This window comes from Canis aureus, chromosome 14 (assembly GCF_053574225.1).
Source record: "Canis aureus isolate CA01 chromosome 14, VMU_Caureus_v.1.0, whole genome shotgun sequence".
Lineage (NCBI taxonomy): Eukaryota > Metazoa > Chordata > Mammalia > Carnivora > Canidae > Canis > Canis aureus.
In genome coordinates this window covers 10,261,356-10,278,373 of record NC_135624.1, presented here as the reverse complement: position 1 = coordinate 10,278,373, position 17,018 = coordinate 10,261,356, and the positions used below count along the sequence as shown (strand labels likewise).

Below are 17,018 nucleotides of genomic sequence, written 5' to 3'. Positions count from 1 at the left end.
CTCAAAAGCATAATGTGAAGTGAAAAAAAAGCCAATTACAAAACATCATATATTATATGATGCTATTTATATGAAATGTCCAGAACAGGGAAATTCATAAAGGCAGGAAGTAGATTAGTGGTGGCAGGTGGCTGCTGAGTTAGGAAAGGGAGGGAATGAGGAGTGACTGCTAATGGGAATGGGGTTTCTTTTGGGGGCAGGATGAAAATGTTCTATTGATTGTGGTGATGGCCACACAACTCTGAATATACTAAAAGTTACTGAAGTGTGTATTTTAAATGAGAGTATTACGTGACATATGAATACTATTTCAAGACAGCTATTATATGTATTTTTAAATACCATGAAAACCGGAGTGGACAGCAATGGCTGCCATATTCCCCTTCATTTTAAACATTAAGGAGTAAGAACTATTGTTTTTAATTTGTATACCAAAAATTGGTCCAAAGTTTACAATAGTTGTATGCCTCAGCCAGCAGAAAAAAGCATGATCTTAAATGCTGACAATATTCTCCTTCTGTCAAAAGGGAGCTTTAAAAAAACAGCTGAATTGTTAGCAAATAGTGTCAGAAAGATCTCTGGCATATCAATTATACCTAATGCCATTTGTTTTTGGTAATAACACTATAAATCTAGACTCTAAGGAGATAATTTTATTACCATCTGGTCTCAAACTTGCACTTGCATCAGAATCACCTGGAGGGCTTGATAAAATGCAGATTGCTGGATCCCAACCCCAGAATTTCTGATTCAGTAGGATTAGGGTGGAACCGATAACAAATTCCCAGCTGATGCGGATTCTGCCAACCCAGGGACCACACTTTAAGAACCACTCATTATTCTATATTAATCTATTTAGTTTACTTGTGGTTTTATTTATGATTAATTTACCCTGATGAGCTAAAAGAGAGCTATACTCAAAAATCAAAGCTGTGCTATGAGCCATATAGATTAGAACTGTCATGGCAGAAGGACTGCTTCATTGACAGAAAGCTATCGCACAATACTATAGTGTACCAAATGGGCCAACTCTTAGGCTTGAAATATATGGCAAGACCTAGGCAGAGCTAGCAGATACAGAATCAGAAGGTCACAAAGAATGACATCAGTAAATCAGGCCAATGTCAAAGAATAGGGAAGGAGATCAATAAAGTTTTGCTCCTAGAGGCAATGAGATGACAGTCACTGGAGCATCACTGCACTCCAATCAGCTTTTAGTTCCTTGAACTATGGGACCCAATGGTACAGCTGTTCTGTGTTCCCCTGATACTTTCTTGTGCTGCTGTTTCTACAGCACAGAAAGCTTGCCTGTGGGGCTGAGATACATGTCCTCGTTATTCTAGAGTTATTCCTACAATAACCTGTGCCTACTTAAGATAGACTTGAGTGGGCAACTTTTCTTGAAAGTTCAATGAACAAATTTCCAAAAAGATCTTAACAAAACAGGGTTGATGGGCTAGTTCTCATAAGATGATGCTTGATATAGATACGCACTCATTATGGAATTTGAGCTCATATTTGACAATCACATGATAAAATTGACAAAAACAAAATAAGCGTGAGCTTGTCCTGCACTTAGAGGAATACACAGCCAGAAAAGAAGATAACGGTCTCATATTTGCACTAGGTCAAACCAAACTTGATTTCTGTGTTATTTCCGTATTTTCAGTAGAATCAATGACTAAGACACACCCAAAGTGGAATAGAAAGGTGTGGAAATCATGTAACTAAGGGTTAATCAACAGGTTTAATTTGGAAAACTTTAAAGAAAGAGAGATGAAGGGAAGAAGAGATAGCTTTTATCCAATAATTTTAGTGCTGTTCCAAATAATACCAAATACAAGAAAGAAAAAAAGATTCCACAGTTTAAATTTGGGAGACCTAGATTGTTGTACCTTCCTCTTAAATATCTCCAGTATAGATCAGAATAGAACACATCCTGACATGTAGTAGATGCTCAATAAGTATTTATTGAATGACAGCCCCATAAAGAATTTGTGAAGTACTGAAAAATAAGTAAATTATGGTTTGAATTACTGCTTCCCCAAATAATTGACTGTGACTCCCCCTACCTTTCCTCATGATACCTGTTAACATATACCATAAAACCAGTGGTCTTCAGAAGACTTTTGGGAAATGTTATATTAGACTTATCACATACAGATTTTGGTAAAATAAAAAAAAAAAGTAGTAACTAAAGTAGTAGCCTTAGATCCAACGTAAGGGAAAACCTGTAACAATTAGAGAAGCCCAAGATCATAATGGTTGCTAAGAAATCCTACCAAGGGTTTTCAGGAAAGGGTGGGTTGCCACTTACTGGAGTTGCTACTGATGGGATTCATGGTTTGGGTAATTAGTCAAACTAGATGAGCAGTGCCCAGACTTTTCAATCTATAGAGACATAAATCTGAGAATTAAAACTGGAGACTTTAAAAAAATTGAAAACTTTTGAGCTAAACGCTTCTGCTTTTATCCATCAGGGACAATAATTATCGTTTATTATCACCTTCATCTCATGAAAGAAAGACTTTTCTAATACCAAGTAATCATGCAGTACATCATTTCAGACTAAAGAAAGAAATTTAGCAAAATCTGACCAATATTATCTTTTTCTCTTTTTTTTTTCCTTTTATTTTATAATAGGATGCTTTGCCACTGGCTGGCCGTCCTCCATAAAGCCGAACTTTGTAACCAATGCCATATGTGACCTCATAGCTTCCTTCTAGAAAATATTCTGTGACTTTCGGCATATGCCCTGTCAATGTCAGCCGATAAATGATGATGATGAGTAAAGGTTATGACACAGTTACAACGGGCAGAAGATTTCAGAACATGGAACTGAGGAAATTTCTCCAAAATGTAAAAAATCAACATTACAGAATAGGAACAGGGCTGTTTTATTTTCTTAAATACCAGGAAAGCTCTTATTTTAGCTCAGATGAGCCACAGCCCTAATTCAGAGTTGCAAATATATCCACAAAATTCTTCAGTGTTCAGTGAAAAACGTCTGCGTACGTTAGATACAAAATAACCTTATGACAGCCAAATCACTTCATCTTCTGTTTCCATGTTTTGTTTTGTTTTTTGTTTTTTGTTGACCCAAATCTTCCCACCTATACTATAAATATGCTCTCCATTACAATATCTGGCTGAGAGTCAGACTGAGTGCTCTGGTGAATCTTCAGCCACTCATGAGTGCAAAGAACCCCTTGAGTAACAGGTGCCACAACGTGTAGTATGACCTCATTCCTGTCCCATTAGGTGACCGTCCAGACACATCCTAACTGGGAAGCTGAAGTTTTGTGTATGTCATCACACTCTTCTGGTAACAGCTATAACTCAATGCTTACCTTCAATCGATCACATTTACAACTTGCCAAATATAGTAAGTATTTTATATCTCTGTGTTATTCTCCAAATGCCAAACTTGGAAAAACATATGGAGGGATATCAAGAAAATTCCTTTCCCTTATTCAGTTTATAAGAATCTAAAAGCAATAAACATAATGAATGCTCTCACTATGCAAGCAAATTAATAGAAACCTTTTAAATCTTTTATTATCATTCTTACAGTCACTTCAAATATCTAGCTGTTTTCCATAAAAACACTACAAAGAAAAAGAGAGAGAGGCAAACCTAAGAGACCCTAGAGAACAAACTGAGGGTTGCTGGAGGAGGGCGTGGGTGGGGGATGGACATTGAGGAGGGCACTTGCTGTGATGAGCACTGGGTGTTGTATGTAAGTGATGAATCATCAAACTCTGGAACTAATATTACACTGTATGTTAACTAGCTGGAATTAAAATACGAACTTGAAAAGGGAAAAAAAACACTAAAAAGAATGTTATGGATTGAAAGGGACCATCAAAATTTCAGTGAACCTGATTCTATGCAAATTCTGTATCTGAATGCAATTTTATGATATTATAAAAACCTTGGGGAACATGTCTAAATGAAAATGCACCCAAGGAAACCACTTAGTTTGAATTCAACATTTTCTGTCATATTCATGAGAGCACTTTGTATCAGTAATCTAAAACTGAAGTGTAGTTAACCTCATCTAATTTTTTTGTCAAATGTTGGAGTAAAACCAATTTTCGATTACAGCAGGAGTCTATGAAGCCAGTGTGCATAAAGCTGAAAAACCATCTGGAACAATAATAGCCCTCCTACATGAAATGTATCAGTCAGAAAAAAATGTATATGTCTCAGAACTTTAGCTTTCTACCCCAAGCTCCTAGTTGCAATGGGGAGGCCTGGTATACTTGGTTCTTGCCAGGAAGGTTATTCTGTCTCTGCTGCTGCTGGGCTGCTTGGAATACTAACTTAGCACAGATGTTGTAAATTCAAGCACAATTTTATCTAAGCAGACTGAGATGAAAAGAAAATTTTCACTTGAGTTCAACATGGTATCTATAATTAACAGTTTCAACTCACCGAATATCATTTATGTGACCTCTGTAAATGTGAATGTGAGAGCATTTGACTTTCCAAATTCTGGGGAATCAAAACACATGCAAAGGCTCTAGCCTACTTATTACGAAATATAAGTATTCTTATTATTTGGGGGTAATGAGCATTGAGCAATGAACTGATTTTGCCCACAATAAAAACTGAGTTTGCTGCATCACCAGTAGGAAAATGAAAGAAAATATAATTGTTAAAAAGAGAAGGAACTGCATAAATATTAAATATAACTAAAAATAAATAGCAAGAGAGAAGTCATTATAATGCTACAGAGAGAATTCCTGGACATCAGATGGTAATAATGCATCTAAGAAAGGTGGATTAGCCACACTGACTTACATAGGCAGAGGTTTGCCTAGATCTAGTAAAAGAACAATTATCATATGCTGTGAGACCCTTTATCCCATTGTAGTAATAAAGTCATTTGTAAGCTTTCTCAATCACTGAATCTACAACCCTATAGTGCCAAATGAAGGTGGTAGATATCGATGGATGATTTCTTCTCTGATCTGGATCATATATCATTGACAATGAATATTTTGGATTGAAGCCATTTTGAAAAAATTCCCAGTCCACCAGAAGTTTCAGACTTTCTGATTTTATAGTCCAATTAAATTAAAACACATACAAACAAGATGGGAGAGGAGTGGGATCAATATTGTGTTTCCAACTTTTATTTTGCCAAGTAAAGACATAAAGAGAAATAACCTAACCTCTATCTATAATCAGTGCCATAAAAGAAACCATATTTTATCATCAAAAGTGTAGAAAGGTAATAGCCTTAGAATAAAGGTGAATTTTTTTTTCCAGGAAGGACACTTGGTAATGTTATGGCACCATTCTCTCTAAAACACATGTGAGGAATTGGAAAGATGTTCTATTCTATCCGGTTCCTCAAAAAAACCCACACATACATTAAACAACCAGTATAAAGGAGACACTTCATTGCTTAATGCACTTTTAGGTTCATATATTAGAATTAGCCTTAAAGTTTATGATGGTGAGAGATTTAAAAATAAATGTGAACTCTAAGTTGGATCATTGATAATATATTTTCAATTTCCACAATTTACAAAAATATTCATTGATCTCTGTAAAGCTGCTTAACAGAAGACAGAATATATCTATTGATGAAATATCTTTTATATCATATCCCTAATTATTCAGATGTATCAGATTTGTCCAATCTTTTAAAATAGATGATAATGAGACACAGACTATATTCATGAAAAAGGTTTTTTCATTTACTTTTTTTCTTTCACTATTATATCTTATTAATCATCTACTGAGTGTTTATATTAAGAACACAATATGAATTGCTTTCATAAAATCTGAGGATCGCAGGGAGGTCCTTTTGAAAGAGAAGTCAGATCAAGACTTTGCTCTTAACACTGAATTCTCCCCATTACTGAATTTCACTGAATTTACATTTTAGATGAATTTCCTCCTCTGATCTGGTCAGTGAGGGCAAAGTTTCCTATCACATTTAGACTGTAATCCATTTTCCCCATGATCTACATATCCCCCTGCTACCTCTACAAGCTCAGTTTCTGGGACTCTCCCTTCTACTGGCTGTTTCTATACCAAAATACCTTGATGTTTCCTCAAACACAACAGGTACACTTGAGTCTCGGAGCCTTTGTCCTTCCTGTTTCTCTTTCTGAAATGGTTTTCTGCTCAGACTTATACTACTTACTCCCTCTCTGCTTAAATGTCACTTGCTCCAGAGGCTTTCTTGACCAATTTCCCACTCCCCACCCTATCACTCTTTTTATTCTGCTTGGTTATTCTTCAAAATATTTATCACTATCTGATATTACAAAACACATTTTTTATCCGCTTATATCTGTCTTCAGCTCTAGAGTGTAAGCTTAATGAAAGTAGGGACTTCTGTTACATTCATCATTTTATTCTATACATAGCAATGAAAACTATACATTGTAAGCATTGAAAAATGTTGAAGACATGACTGAGTATAAATGTGGGAAAATATTTTCTAATTAATATAAAAATAATGTACTACTAGTCTAGATTAAACTATACTAATCCATCTCTCTAGCTGCAGAGGAATAACTTTTAAAGTACCATAAAATTTATAGTAACAAACCTATAATTTAAAAAAAACATAACACCAAGTATAAACAAATACATGTAAGTATTAGTGACGATCCAATTGAGTTGAAAAGTGTTTTTTCCCCCTCAATTACACTGCAATAGTTTTAAAATCAAGGCAAACTCTCTTTGCAATCTTAAAAACAAATTTAAAAAATCCAATAAGCAAACAAACAAAAAAAGATAATGGGGGGATATATACCAGGATGAAACAATAGCTGAAAATTTTATGCACCAATGGCAAATGATGTTTAAGATTACAAAATTTATTTTGATCATGCTAAAAGTAACATACCTGAATCTATATAACTTTTAATAACTAAAATTATTCTGTAGACCATTCACTGGCCTTTATCTTAATTATTCAAGTCCAAAAAGGCCTAGTGTTTAATAACTCTAGCCTTTAAGGGTTGAAATGGACTGCCCAGTTTTATGTTAAATTTTCTATAGTTTAAGGAAATATTGCTGTAATTATTCATTGTAGTTTTTCCACAAGAAAATAAACTATGACTCCCCTGAGAATGATGAAAAGACATATTTCAAAGCATGTTCATAGACATGGATGATATTCAAAAGGAAGATGATATGGCCCATTATCAATCCCTGAAGAGCACCTGACTTAGTGTATATATATATTTTCCCAATACTGACTGTGAATTGCCAGTAATCAATCAACTGTTTCTAATGACTTGTGACCAAAGAGGGATGATTAAGGTTACAGCAGTAGGCTTTGGCCACAGAAGAGAGTAGAACTAATTGATCTCTGTGGGAATTGAACCTGCAAACTCAAATTCATTAACTCTACAAGAAAACAAACTCCTGTAAGTCGATAAAAACTTACCAATTTTCTTCAAAATATGATTCACATCTGGTTGGCACTAATGTTTAAGAACAAAAGTAAAATATTCTTTTTTACTGATTATTTGATTATTCAGGGAGAAAGAATTTGAGGTTGATTTATAGAGAAAAATATCCAGGAGGTTTCCTATAAATGTTTACTTTTTTAAGAAACCATTTCTAAAGGCACATAGCTTAAAGCCAAACATGATCAAAGATATTAAAAATATAGTATGTTTACTTAGAGAGTCAAGCCCAATCAAAATAGGATTAATCATCTTAAAAATGAAGGGATTTCTATTTGAAAAGGCATATTATGACTACAAAGACACTGAAATTTTTCAGAATTTAGTAAACTGACTTTTACCCAAATCATTATACTTAAAGTGTTACATGATTTTGGAGACATATTTTTATTCTTCTTGAGTCATCATTTTGGCTATTTTATTCTCTTTTCTCTTCCTCTCCTAGGTCATCTGCTCTTTATTCTCTCCTACACTCAACTTACTCTCTTCTGTGTTCTAGATCTACTCTTTTACAAGCTGAACATCCCCACTTATATGAGGATTCTTAAATTTTAGGCTCTCAAAACCATTCTCTCTCTTCCTAGCACCTTAATATAATAGTCATTCATTTAACATGTGCTTACCATTCTGGGAAATACAGTATTTCACCATCTAAGCTTTTCCTATCAGAAAGTCTTATCTTTTTTTCAATTAGAAATACTAGCTTTATATTTATGTCTAACCTTCTCTCTCTCTCTCTCTCATCCAAGAATTGTTGAAAATTCTTTTACCCTTTACTTATACAAATCAAGATGAAAATTTCCCTTTGCAGTCTCTCTACAAACCCACATTTCACTCCACTGTGAGTTCTGAGCCCTTCTAAAAGAGGTAATTCAAGTCTCTACTTCCTCTGCCACTGCAAATATTACCCCTGAGAGCCTGCCATTCAATAGTGTAAATAAGAAAAGTAGTTTGCAAAATAGTGGTTAAGGCAACCTTTGAGAAAACATTCTGACTTTCCCCCTGTCTTTACTATAAATAGACTGCTTCTGTCTCTCCAGAATCTTTTTTTACTCCTAAATCCTGGTGTCAAAGAATGAGTGATTCACTTTTTCTGTTATTCATTAAGGAAGAACTTAAATAAAAATACTATAACATGAATAATCTGACAAAGCAAAGTATCTACACTTCTAATTTTGCATCCTTCTCATTTCTAGGCTTCTAACACACTATTGCATTTAGATAAAGAAGATAAGTCAAATTAGTTTTCACCCCCCATTAGAGAGCATTATTGAACTTGCTAGCATTCATAATAATATTTTATACTATAAGCATATTCAATAAAAACCATCACCACTTATAAATTTAGTCAATACATCAATAACTTACACAATTCAGACTTTACTGTATTTCTAATCTAGGAGTATCTATGCTGGAATGGTTTGTTGACCTTTAATAAAATTTTGTTAATCAGCTGTAAGTACTTCCTTGACAATTAGCACATTTTCAGTGATTATGAGGAACTAAATCTGGTAAAACAGATAGTGTATAAGATGGGTCCCTTTCAGGGACACCTGGGTGGCTCAGTAGTTGAGCATCTGCCTTTAGTCAGGGTGTGATCCCAAGGTCCTGGGACCGAGTTCCAGGATCCAGTCCCACATCAGGCTCCCCTCTGGGAGTCTCCTCCTCCCTCTGCCTATGTTTCTGCCTCTCTCTCTCTCTCTCTCTGTGTCTTTCATGAATAAATAAATAAAATATTTTTAAAAAGATGGGTCCTTTTCTAAAGTAAAAAAGGAGATGAGTTGATAAGACACTTTCTCAAAAACATATTAGCCTTGATGTCTGCAATCCAGGGAGCTACAACCTAGGGCCTCATCAGTTGCCCTACAGCCCTTGGAGCCCAGCAGAATTTAATAATTTTCCTCACAAGAGAGGTACTTAAAATAGTAAAAAGTGAAAATTAGAAAAAACACAAGGGTTCAATCTAAATGACTGTAATAAATAACGCTACTACCATACAATGTGACCCAGCCTTTACACATGATGATGTTGTTCTATATCCATCAGAGATATGGCCATAGAAATTACATAATGGGGATCCCTAGGTGGTTTAGCAGTTTAGTGCCTGCCTTTGGCCCTGGGCGTGATCCTGGAGTCCTGGTATTGAGTCCCACCCACATGGGGCTCCCTGCATGGAGCCTGCTTCTCCCTCTGCCTATGTCTCTGCCTCTCTTTCTCTGTGTCTCTCATGAATAAATAAATAAAATCTTTTTTAAAAAAAGAAATTATGTAATGAAGAAAGAAGATGCAAAATATGCATGGTTTGAGTTCAGTTTTGCAAAACTTTGTGAGTATATGTAGGAAAGAATATATCTCAGCATTTATACCTGTGGCTCTCTACGTGTGGTAAGGTTTTGGTCATTTTTATTTCTGCTTTTATTTTTCTAAACTGTTTGACTCTTCATAATTAGCATTCTCCTTTATTTTTAGTAGTAAATGCAGGAGACATATTTGCATCCCTAAAAAAATAAACAGGAAAAACAAACATCCATTTTGTTTCCCCAAACACCCTACCTTTTATTTATTTTTAAAGATTTACTTATTCTTTTTATTTCTTTTAAAGATTTACTTACTTGTTTGAAAGAGAGAGAGAGAGAGAGAGAGAGGGAGGGAGAGAAAGAGAGAATGGGGGAGAGCGGCAGAGGGAAAGAGAGAATCCTGAAAGAGACTCCCCACTGAGCACAGAGCCGGACACTGGGCTCCATCCCACCACCCTGAAATCAAGACCTGAGTCAAAACCAAGAGTCAGCAGCTCAACAGGCTGAGCCACCCAGGGGCCCCACCCTGGAGGTACCTTTTAGAGCACGTATCACATTAAGTCTGTTATTTGATTATTTAGTCTTCTTGGCTAAGAGATGATCTCCTACAAGAGAAGTCATTACTTTCCATTAAGACTGCATCCCTGTAGGCAGCACAGGGCATGGCACATTACGGATGCTCAATAGATTTTGACTGGCTATTTGGCTTCTTACTTTCATTTGTCCAGTGTCTTCTTCCTCCCATATATGGCTCTAATACAGTTATTTTCACCCCTGTCAGGTACCACAGTCTTTAAGATACTGTGAATAAAAGCTGAAATGTGCACAGGCATCACAACAAAAAATAATTTGGAGTCAAAAAGTTGGCATCTGGCAAAATCAGTTAAGCCACCATTAGGATCTCTGTCTGAATACTGGTTAACATATATATGGTAACACTAATATAATGAGAGCTAAGGATGCAATAGGGCCAGAGGGAGTAGAAAGTACTTGATTTAGTAATGGAGGGTCTCTATGAGATGGGCAATGGAAGAGTCATTTTAGTAGAATTATAGCAAAGTGCCAATATCTTTCTGTTGTGCTTCTTTTTTACCATGATGAAAAATCTAACAATTCCTAGTCTGTCACATGATAAGTGGGACTAAGATTTATATTTGTAGTTTAGGTACCTCATCTTAAATAACTTTGAAAGTTCACCTAAATTTCTGATAGCAATAACCTCTACACCTCCTCTAGGAAATTAGAGTGCTCACCCACCACCCCCATACTCTACCCTCAATATTATTCTAATGTCTGATAGCATCCCCAGGTTCAGGTATTCACATCTTTCCATGAAAGGCCCCAGGATATCTATATAAGGGAAACATTCTGGTTGGAAATGGCAACTAGGGGACTCACCCTGAAGCCACACACACATAGCAGAGTATTGCTCTACCAGACAGTATTTGTTTTATATGGGTAGGTGAGTGCTTAGGGCTACTAACTGGCTGCCTGCATTCATTTCCTAATTCTGCTTCTTAGTGGCTGTGTCATATTGGGCAACTTTCTACTAAACTTCCTGTGCCTAAATTTTCCACTTGTAGAAATGCAAACAGCAACACTACATCACTAGTTAGGTTATGTGAGGACTTTATGGGTTAATATCTACAAACTGTCTAAAAAAGTGTCTTGTACAAGGTAAAATGCCATGTAAATGTTCACTCTTGATAACACTTAGTTTTCATATCATAAAAATAGAATGTTTTGAGCCGAAGGCAGGCGCTAAATCGCTGAGCCACCCAGGGATCCCCAAAATGGAATGTTTTGAAACAAATGTTTTGAAACATTACATGTTCATGTACATATGCATTATATATATATACATCATACATGAATTACATATAATCTTATAAAAGCATTAAAAACCAGGTTGAAGATGATTTTCAGGGAAGAAGCACTGAAAGTCCTTTAAATACCCCTTGGTATCGCACCGTTTCTCTCTCTGTGCTATAGAAATAGGACTCTTTTTCAACTCCCTGTGCTTGCCTCATGTCTCCTGTTAATTACCTCTGCTACCAGCAACAATTCTTTCCCTCAGATAATAGCCTGGAATCTGTCACCTGTACATAGATGTCTGCAATTGATTCTGTACATTCCTTTGTCTCTATATCAACCAAGTCAACTCATTCATTGCTTCCCTCAGGTCATTATTTACTGAACAGAAAGATTCACAAAACATCTGTTATATCTTACCATGTGATTCTTATAATCAACTCCTACGAGTCTCTTTACTTGATTGGCACTGCATAGTTTCCTAGAAATTTGGATTTCCTAGATTGTATTTCTTTCTGAGATTCTGTGTGAAAGGGCCAAATTATTTTATATTCTTTTCAAATGTCAGACCCATAACTACTAGAGTAAGGACATTTCTTTTAATATGTAAAAAGATAATTTTCTTATAGTAGGTATTTAAAAGCTGGGAGGATTGCTTGGATACTTGTTCACATGAACGTATATTTTCTAAATTCTTCAGTTGCATGCAGGGGTCACAATTAGGCACCCTCATTCCATTAAGCCTTGGAGTTAACTTTTAAAATCAATACAGGGATACAGTTGGGTATGTACAATATAATACTAAACAGATGAAACTTCACAAATTGAAGTGGGTTTTGACTATAAACTCTGCAAACATTAATGAGATAACCAAACAGAGGGGAGTCTGGTAGAAGCGGAACTCACAAGAATCACAGAGATAAAGACTGATAGTGTTGCTCTAAGTCCCAGCCAGGAAGAAGCTGCCCTGAGAAACAGATGGGAGTGTCTGGCAGATACATCCCTATTGACAGACATCTCCCACCAGGTGCACTCTATCCCTATCTAGACTCCCTGGAACAGTGGAGGCATATAATTCTCCCTGCAATAATTATATGATCATCAGCCAAACCTCTGACTTAGATTCCCACATAGTTTTCCACAACCGTTACAGAACGCGCTGGTCAGGCCAAATCAAGCACTCCAATGCATTTAAAAGTTACATACCTCATTTTAAATCAATAATCTGTCAAATCGGTTTATTTTCCAGTGTCAGTCAGTATTTTCATGTCTTAGTTGCTGGATTTCAAAACAGAGAGCCAGAACCTGGACTATAATAATTTCAGTAAATTAATTTAATTAATGCCAAACTCCACACTGTTGAATAATGAGGTAACATTGGTAAAAGAAATTAAGAGCTCTCTGTATGGAAATCTAACAGAGAACATTAGTTGTAGCCACAATTAAGGGTACTATTAGATGAAAATATCCAAGCATTATTTCTGTAAAATTTGTAACTCTGAGATGGGAAGAATTCTAACAAATTTCAGATATATGAATTCTATAAGATATCCCTATAATCAAAAAAAAGTTTTAGAATGAAAATACTAATTTGCCATTGAATTACCTATTCTGCATTTTTTCACTCATTTGCACAGCATAAATATATAGAACAGCTACTAAAGTCTAAGAGCTGTGCTAAACAATTGGGTGGGAACCACAACATACAATCTCTTCTCTTTGTGGAGTTCACTGTGTTTTGAATGACCCTAACATCACATTGAGGGGACGGCGTTTGGCCAAACCATCATATCACATCAAGTCAGCATTAATTGAGGTACATACCAAGTATGTTCAAATATTTGCCCTGTCCAGATTCTGGGAACCAGGCTACACCACACTGTCAAATCTTGACATTTGACCATCATAGCTTTGTTTTAATCTCCTCCACCCTTTCATGCTTATTTGTCTCTTCCCCCCATCCTCCTCCTCCTCTTTGTTCTCCTTCCTGTCCCTTCCCCTTCATCTCTTTCTTTCTTCTTAGGCATGCAGTCTGCTTTCTGGAGATTCATCTCCAACACATGCATTTGCCAGGGGTATAATTTCTTTAAATAAATGCATCCTTAATATCTCCCAGGGGTTTGGGGACGCCTGGGTGGCTCAGTTGGTTAAGTGTCTGCCTTCAGCTCAGGTCACAATCTTGGAGTCCTGGAATGGAGCCCCATGTCCGGCTCCCTGCTGAATAGAGAGTCTGCTTCTATCTCTCCCTTTACCCTCCTCACCCACCCCAGCTTGTGCTCTCTCTCTCAAATAAATAAAATCTTAAAAAATATATCTTCTAGGGGCTTGAAGGGGTTCATACATTCTACAGAATTTTTTTAATGGTGATTTTACTTTAATAATAATATAAAACATTTTACAGTAATAACTCTAACTTCAATACTTTTTTCATTTATTTCTACAGAATATATTTTAGCTTCTTTAATTCTTTTTCCCCCCAAACTGAGATCCTTAGCACCCAGTAGGAATGCAAGGTCACATTGTAGGGAGTCCATAAAAACTGGGTCCTTTGGAAACACTAGTCTAAATCTAAACAAATAATTCTACCCTTTGCTCTAAAGAAATTGCTTACTTAACTAAAAGTAAATAGATGAAGCTAAGTGGCAGAACCAGTCTTTAATGCTATCTGTATTTCCAGCACAAACTAAAGACAAGGATAAGATGGGTTCCTATGAAAATGGCGAGATTACTAGATTTTTCTCATATTCACATACTGAATACTCTGAATTTGTAGAATATCACTTATTCAGCTCTTTATATGTATTTTTTAAAAAACCCAAAGTCCAAAAAATGGCTAATCCATCCCTGCTAGTATTGCTCTTCATTGCTATAGAAAAATTGACTATATGCCAAAAAAAAATCTTTGTACTTCCTATTTTAAATTACAAACAGAACTTAAACATGAACTGGAAGTCAAAGATTATTCAGAATGCCAGCTATTTAAAGATATGAATCTATAAGAAAATTTTCTCTTCCATATTAGAGTTCTATCCAGGTTAGTCTCGGTAGATCTATTGAAAGTCTGAGGAAAAGTACTGATGAGAAAATATCCATCCAAGCCTTATAGCTTCCCTTACAGACTGTTATTTCTGTAGCTCAGATTCTAAGAGTAGCTAGGACCACTGAATGAGTATTTAATTCCTACTTCTCTCTCCACTAGAGTGTCTAGGAAGAAAGGTATGGGATGTCATTGGGATTCATAAAAGGTTTGAACCCTTTCCAGAGTTCCCAGATACCACAGTGCTGAAAAGTCCAAGTTTTAATTCTAGGTAATTTTCCTTCCATTAACCCAGGATACCAATCTCTGGAAACCCGACTTTTTCAAGTTCTTTCTCTGCTCCAGTTCTGACAGTACAACCTTCTCACAAAATACTGCTTCAGGATATGCATGTATTTGGATTAGGTTAGAAAGTAATTCACTTACCATGATAAATTAGATACAGACATTGCAGCAATTTATGGAGGAGTCTTGTGGAGCAGTCTTCTCTAGATTTCAGAACAGGAAATGAGTAGATTGAGTAGACAAGACCACTGGGAACTTCGGCTTTGCTGCTGGAATGTTGCACTTACAGTCTGAAATAACCTATAGAGAAAAGAAATGAAATGGCTTCTATAGAACCCAGTCTTTTCACAAATGTATTTCATCCAGGTCAATAGTTTTGTCATGGTAAGAGACGCAAAAAAATACGTTTTTCTTAAAATATAAGACATGTTATAAACCAAAGATAAAATTAAATCAACCCTATGATAAGCTAAATGCTTTGCCTTTGAAATAAGTTTAAAGATTAATACAATGTTCATTCCCTGAAGTAGAGAATACAGGGAAAGAACAGAATGTGTTTTTAGATGCATCAATTTTTTTCTCCATATGGTCCATCAGTTATGCTCTCTACACTAGTTTTTATATACTTGTGATAAAAGGATCAAAATAAAGATCCTAATGGCCATAGCACATGTTTAAAAAAAAAAAAAAGCTCCTTGGCACAAATTATCATATCCAAAGCTGTAACCAAAAAATCATTCACTACTACCTCTGAGCAAATGAAAATTTATATTGAGTAGCATGTGGGAGGCAAGCCAGTAGGTATTTATCTAACCTTTCCACAGGTTATGAGCATCTACTCTGTACTATGTCCCATGATCTTGAACCATAATTATTGCCGGGTACACTTAATTCCATGGTACTGTATTAGGAAATAGCTTAATTCAGGTCATTAATTCAGTACTGTTCAATTAAACAAATATTTATTGAGGATATACTATGTGCACATACACAATCCCAGGTACAGTGCATGGATAAGGAAAAATGACATAAATAAGACATGTTTCTGCCTTCAAAGAACTTTGTATGTAAAAGAGAAGACTGTAATAAAATGGAGTGTTCTAATAAAGGTTTACACCGAGCATACAAAAGCAACAGACTCTGTCTTCCAGCTGAGTAAGCAGCTATAAGATCTGTATCCTAAATGGTTTCCTCACATTCCAAAAGAGGTCTTCAAATCCATCCTGCCCTTCGTTAACTATTAAAGCATATGGCATAAGGACAGAGGAACTTCAAATTATGCTCCCAAAATTGGTGACTTCAAACTCCCAAAATCTGTATTACCTGATTCTTATCAAGGGTTCAATCACCAAAAAAAGGCGGGGGGGAATGTACGTACTATTATCTGATATAATTCATTCTAGATAATCTTAATTCTTAATTCTATCTTTAGAGAGCTGTGCATCTGGATGTCATTATTTTATTATGTAACCAAATTACTTTTACTGAATTATACTTTGGGGTTTTGCCCAGAGTTTGCATTGAGGGATGTCATTAAAGATAATAATAAATAAGCAAGTGAAATCCAGGCCTATGAAATCAGTTATAAGGTTTAGTGAGATATTTACCAATAGAAAAATGTTGCCCTTATGAGCACTCAAAGCAAAAATATGACAGGTTTCAACACTAAGAAAACTATTTTTCTAAATTACTGAATTGCTTTAATCCTACAGGGACATTCTTCTTCTTTTTTTGCTTTAACTTATGGGAAGCTCTGCAACAAATTTGTCATTTTTTTTTTTTCTATTCATGACAGACATAGAGAGAGAGAGAGAGAGGCAGAGAGAGAGGCAGGCTCCATGCCGGGAGCCCGACACGGGACTCGATCTCAGGACTCCAGGATCGCACCCTGGGCCAAAGGCAGGGATCCCCATCATTTTCTTTAAGAACTATTCAAGGTTTCAAGGTCTGAATTTTTATCCTTTTTTTTTCCTTCTCAGACAACTTTAACTTTTAACCTGTTTTTGATAAACACCCATACATATACAAACATAGGCACATACATACATTCATGTATGCAAATACATATAAAACCTTCCCTAAGTCTTTTTTTAGAGTGAGAAAGAGTATAATTAAAGACAATTTCAGATTTACTTGCTTCTGCAG

At 35.7% G+C, this 17,018-nt stretch overlaps 1 long non-coding RNA gene across 1 annotated transcript in view; it reads right to left on the bottom strand.

Moving 5' to 3' along the window:
* LOC144283159 (uncharacterized) overlaps window positions 1–17,018 on the bottom strand; it is a 103,412-nt gene that overhangs the window by 4,767 nt on the left and 81,627 nt on the right. The window contains exon 2 of the long non-coding RNA XR_013351572.1: window positions 15,015–15,173. This is a non-coding gene — a long non-coding RNA (uncharacterized LOC144283159). The remainder of the gene's footprint in view (window positions 1–15,014; window positions 15,174–17,018) is intronic.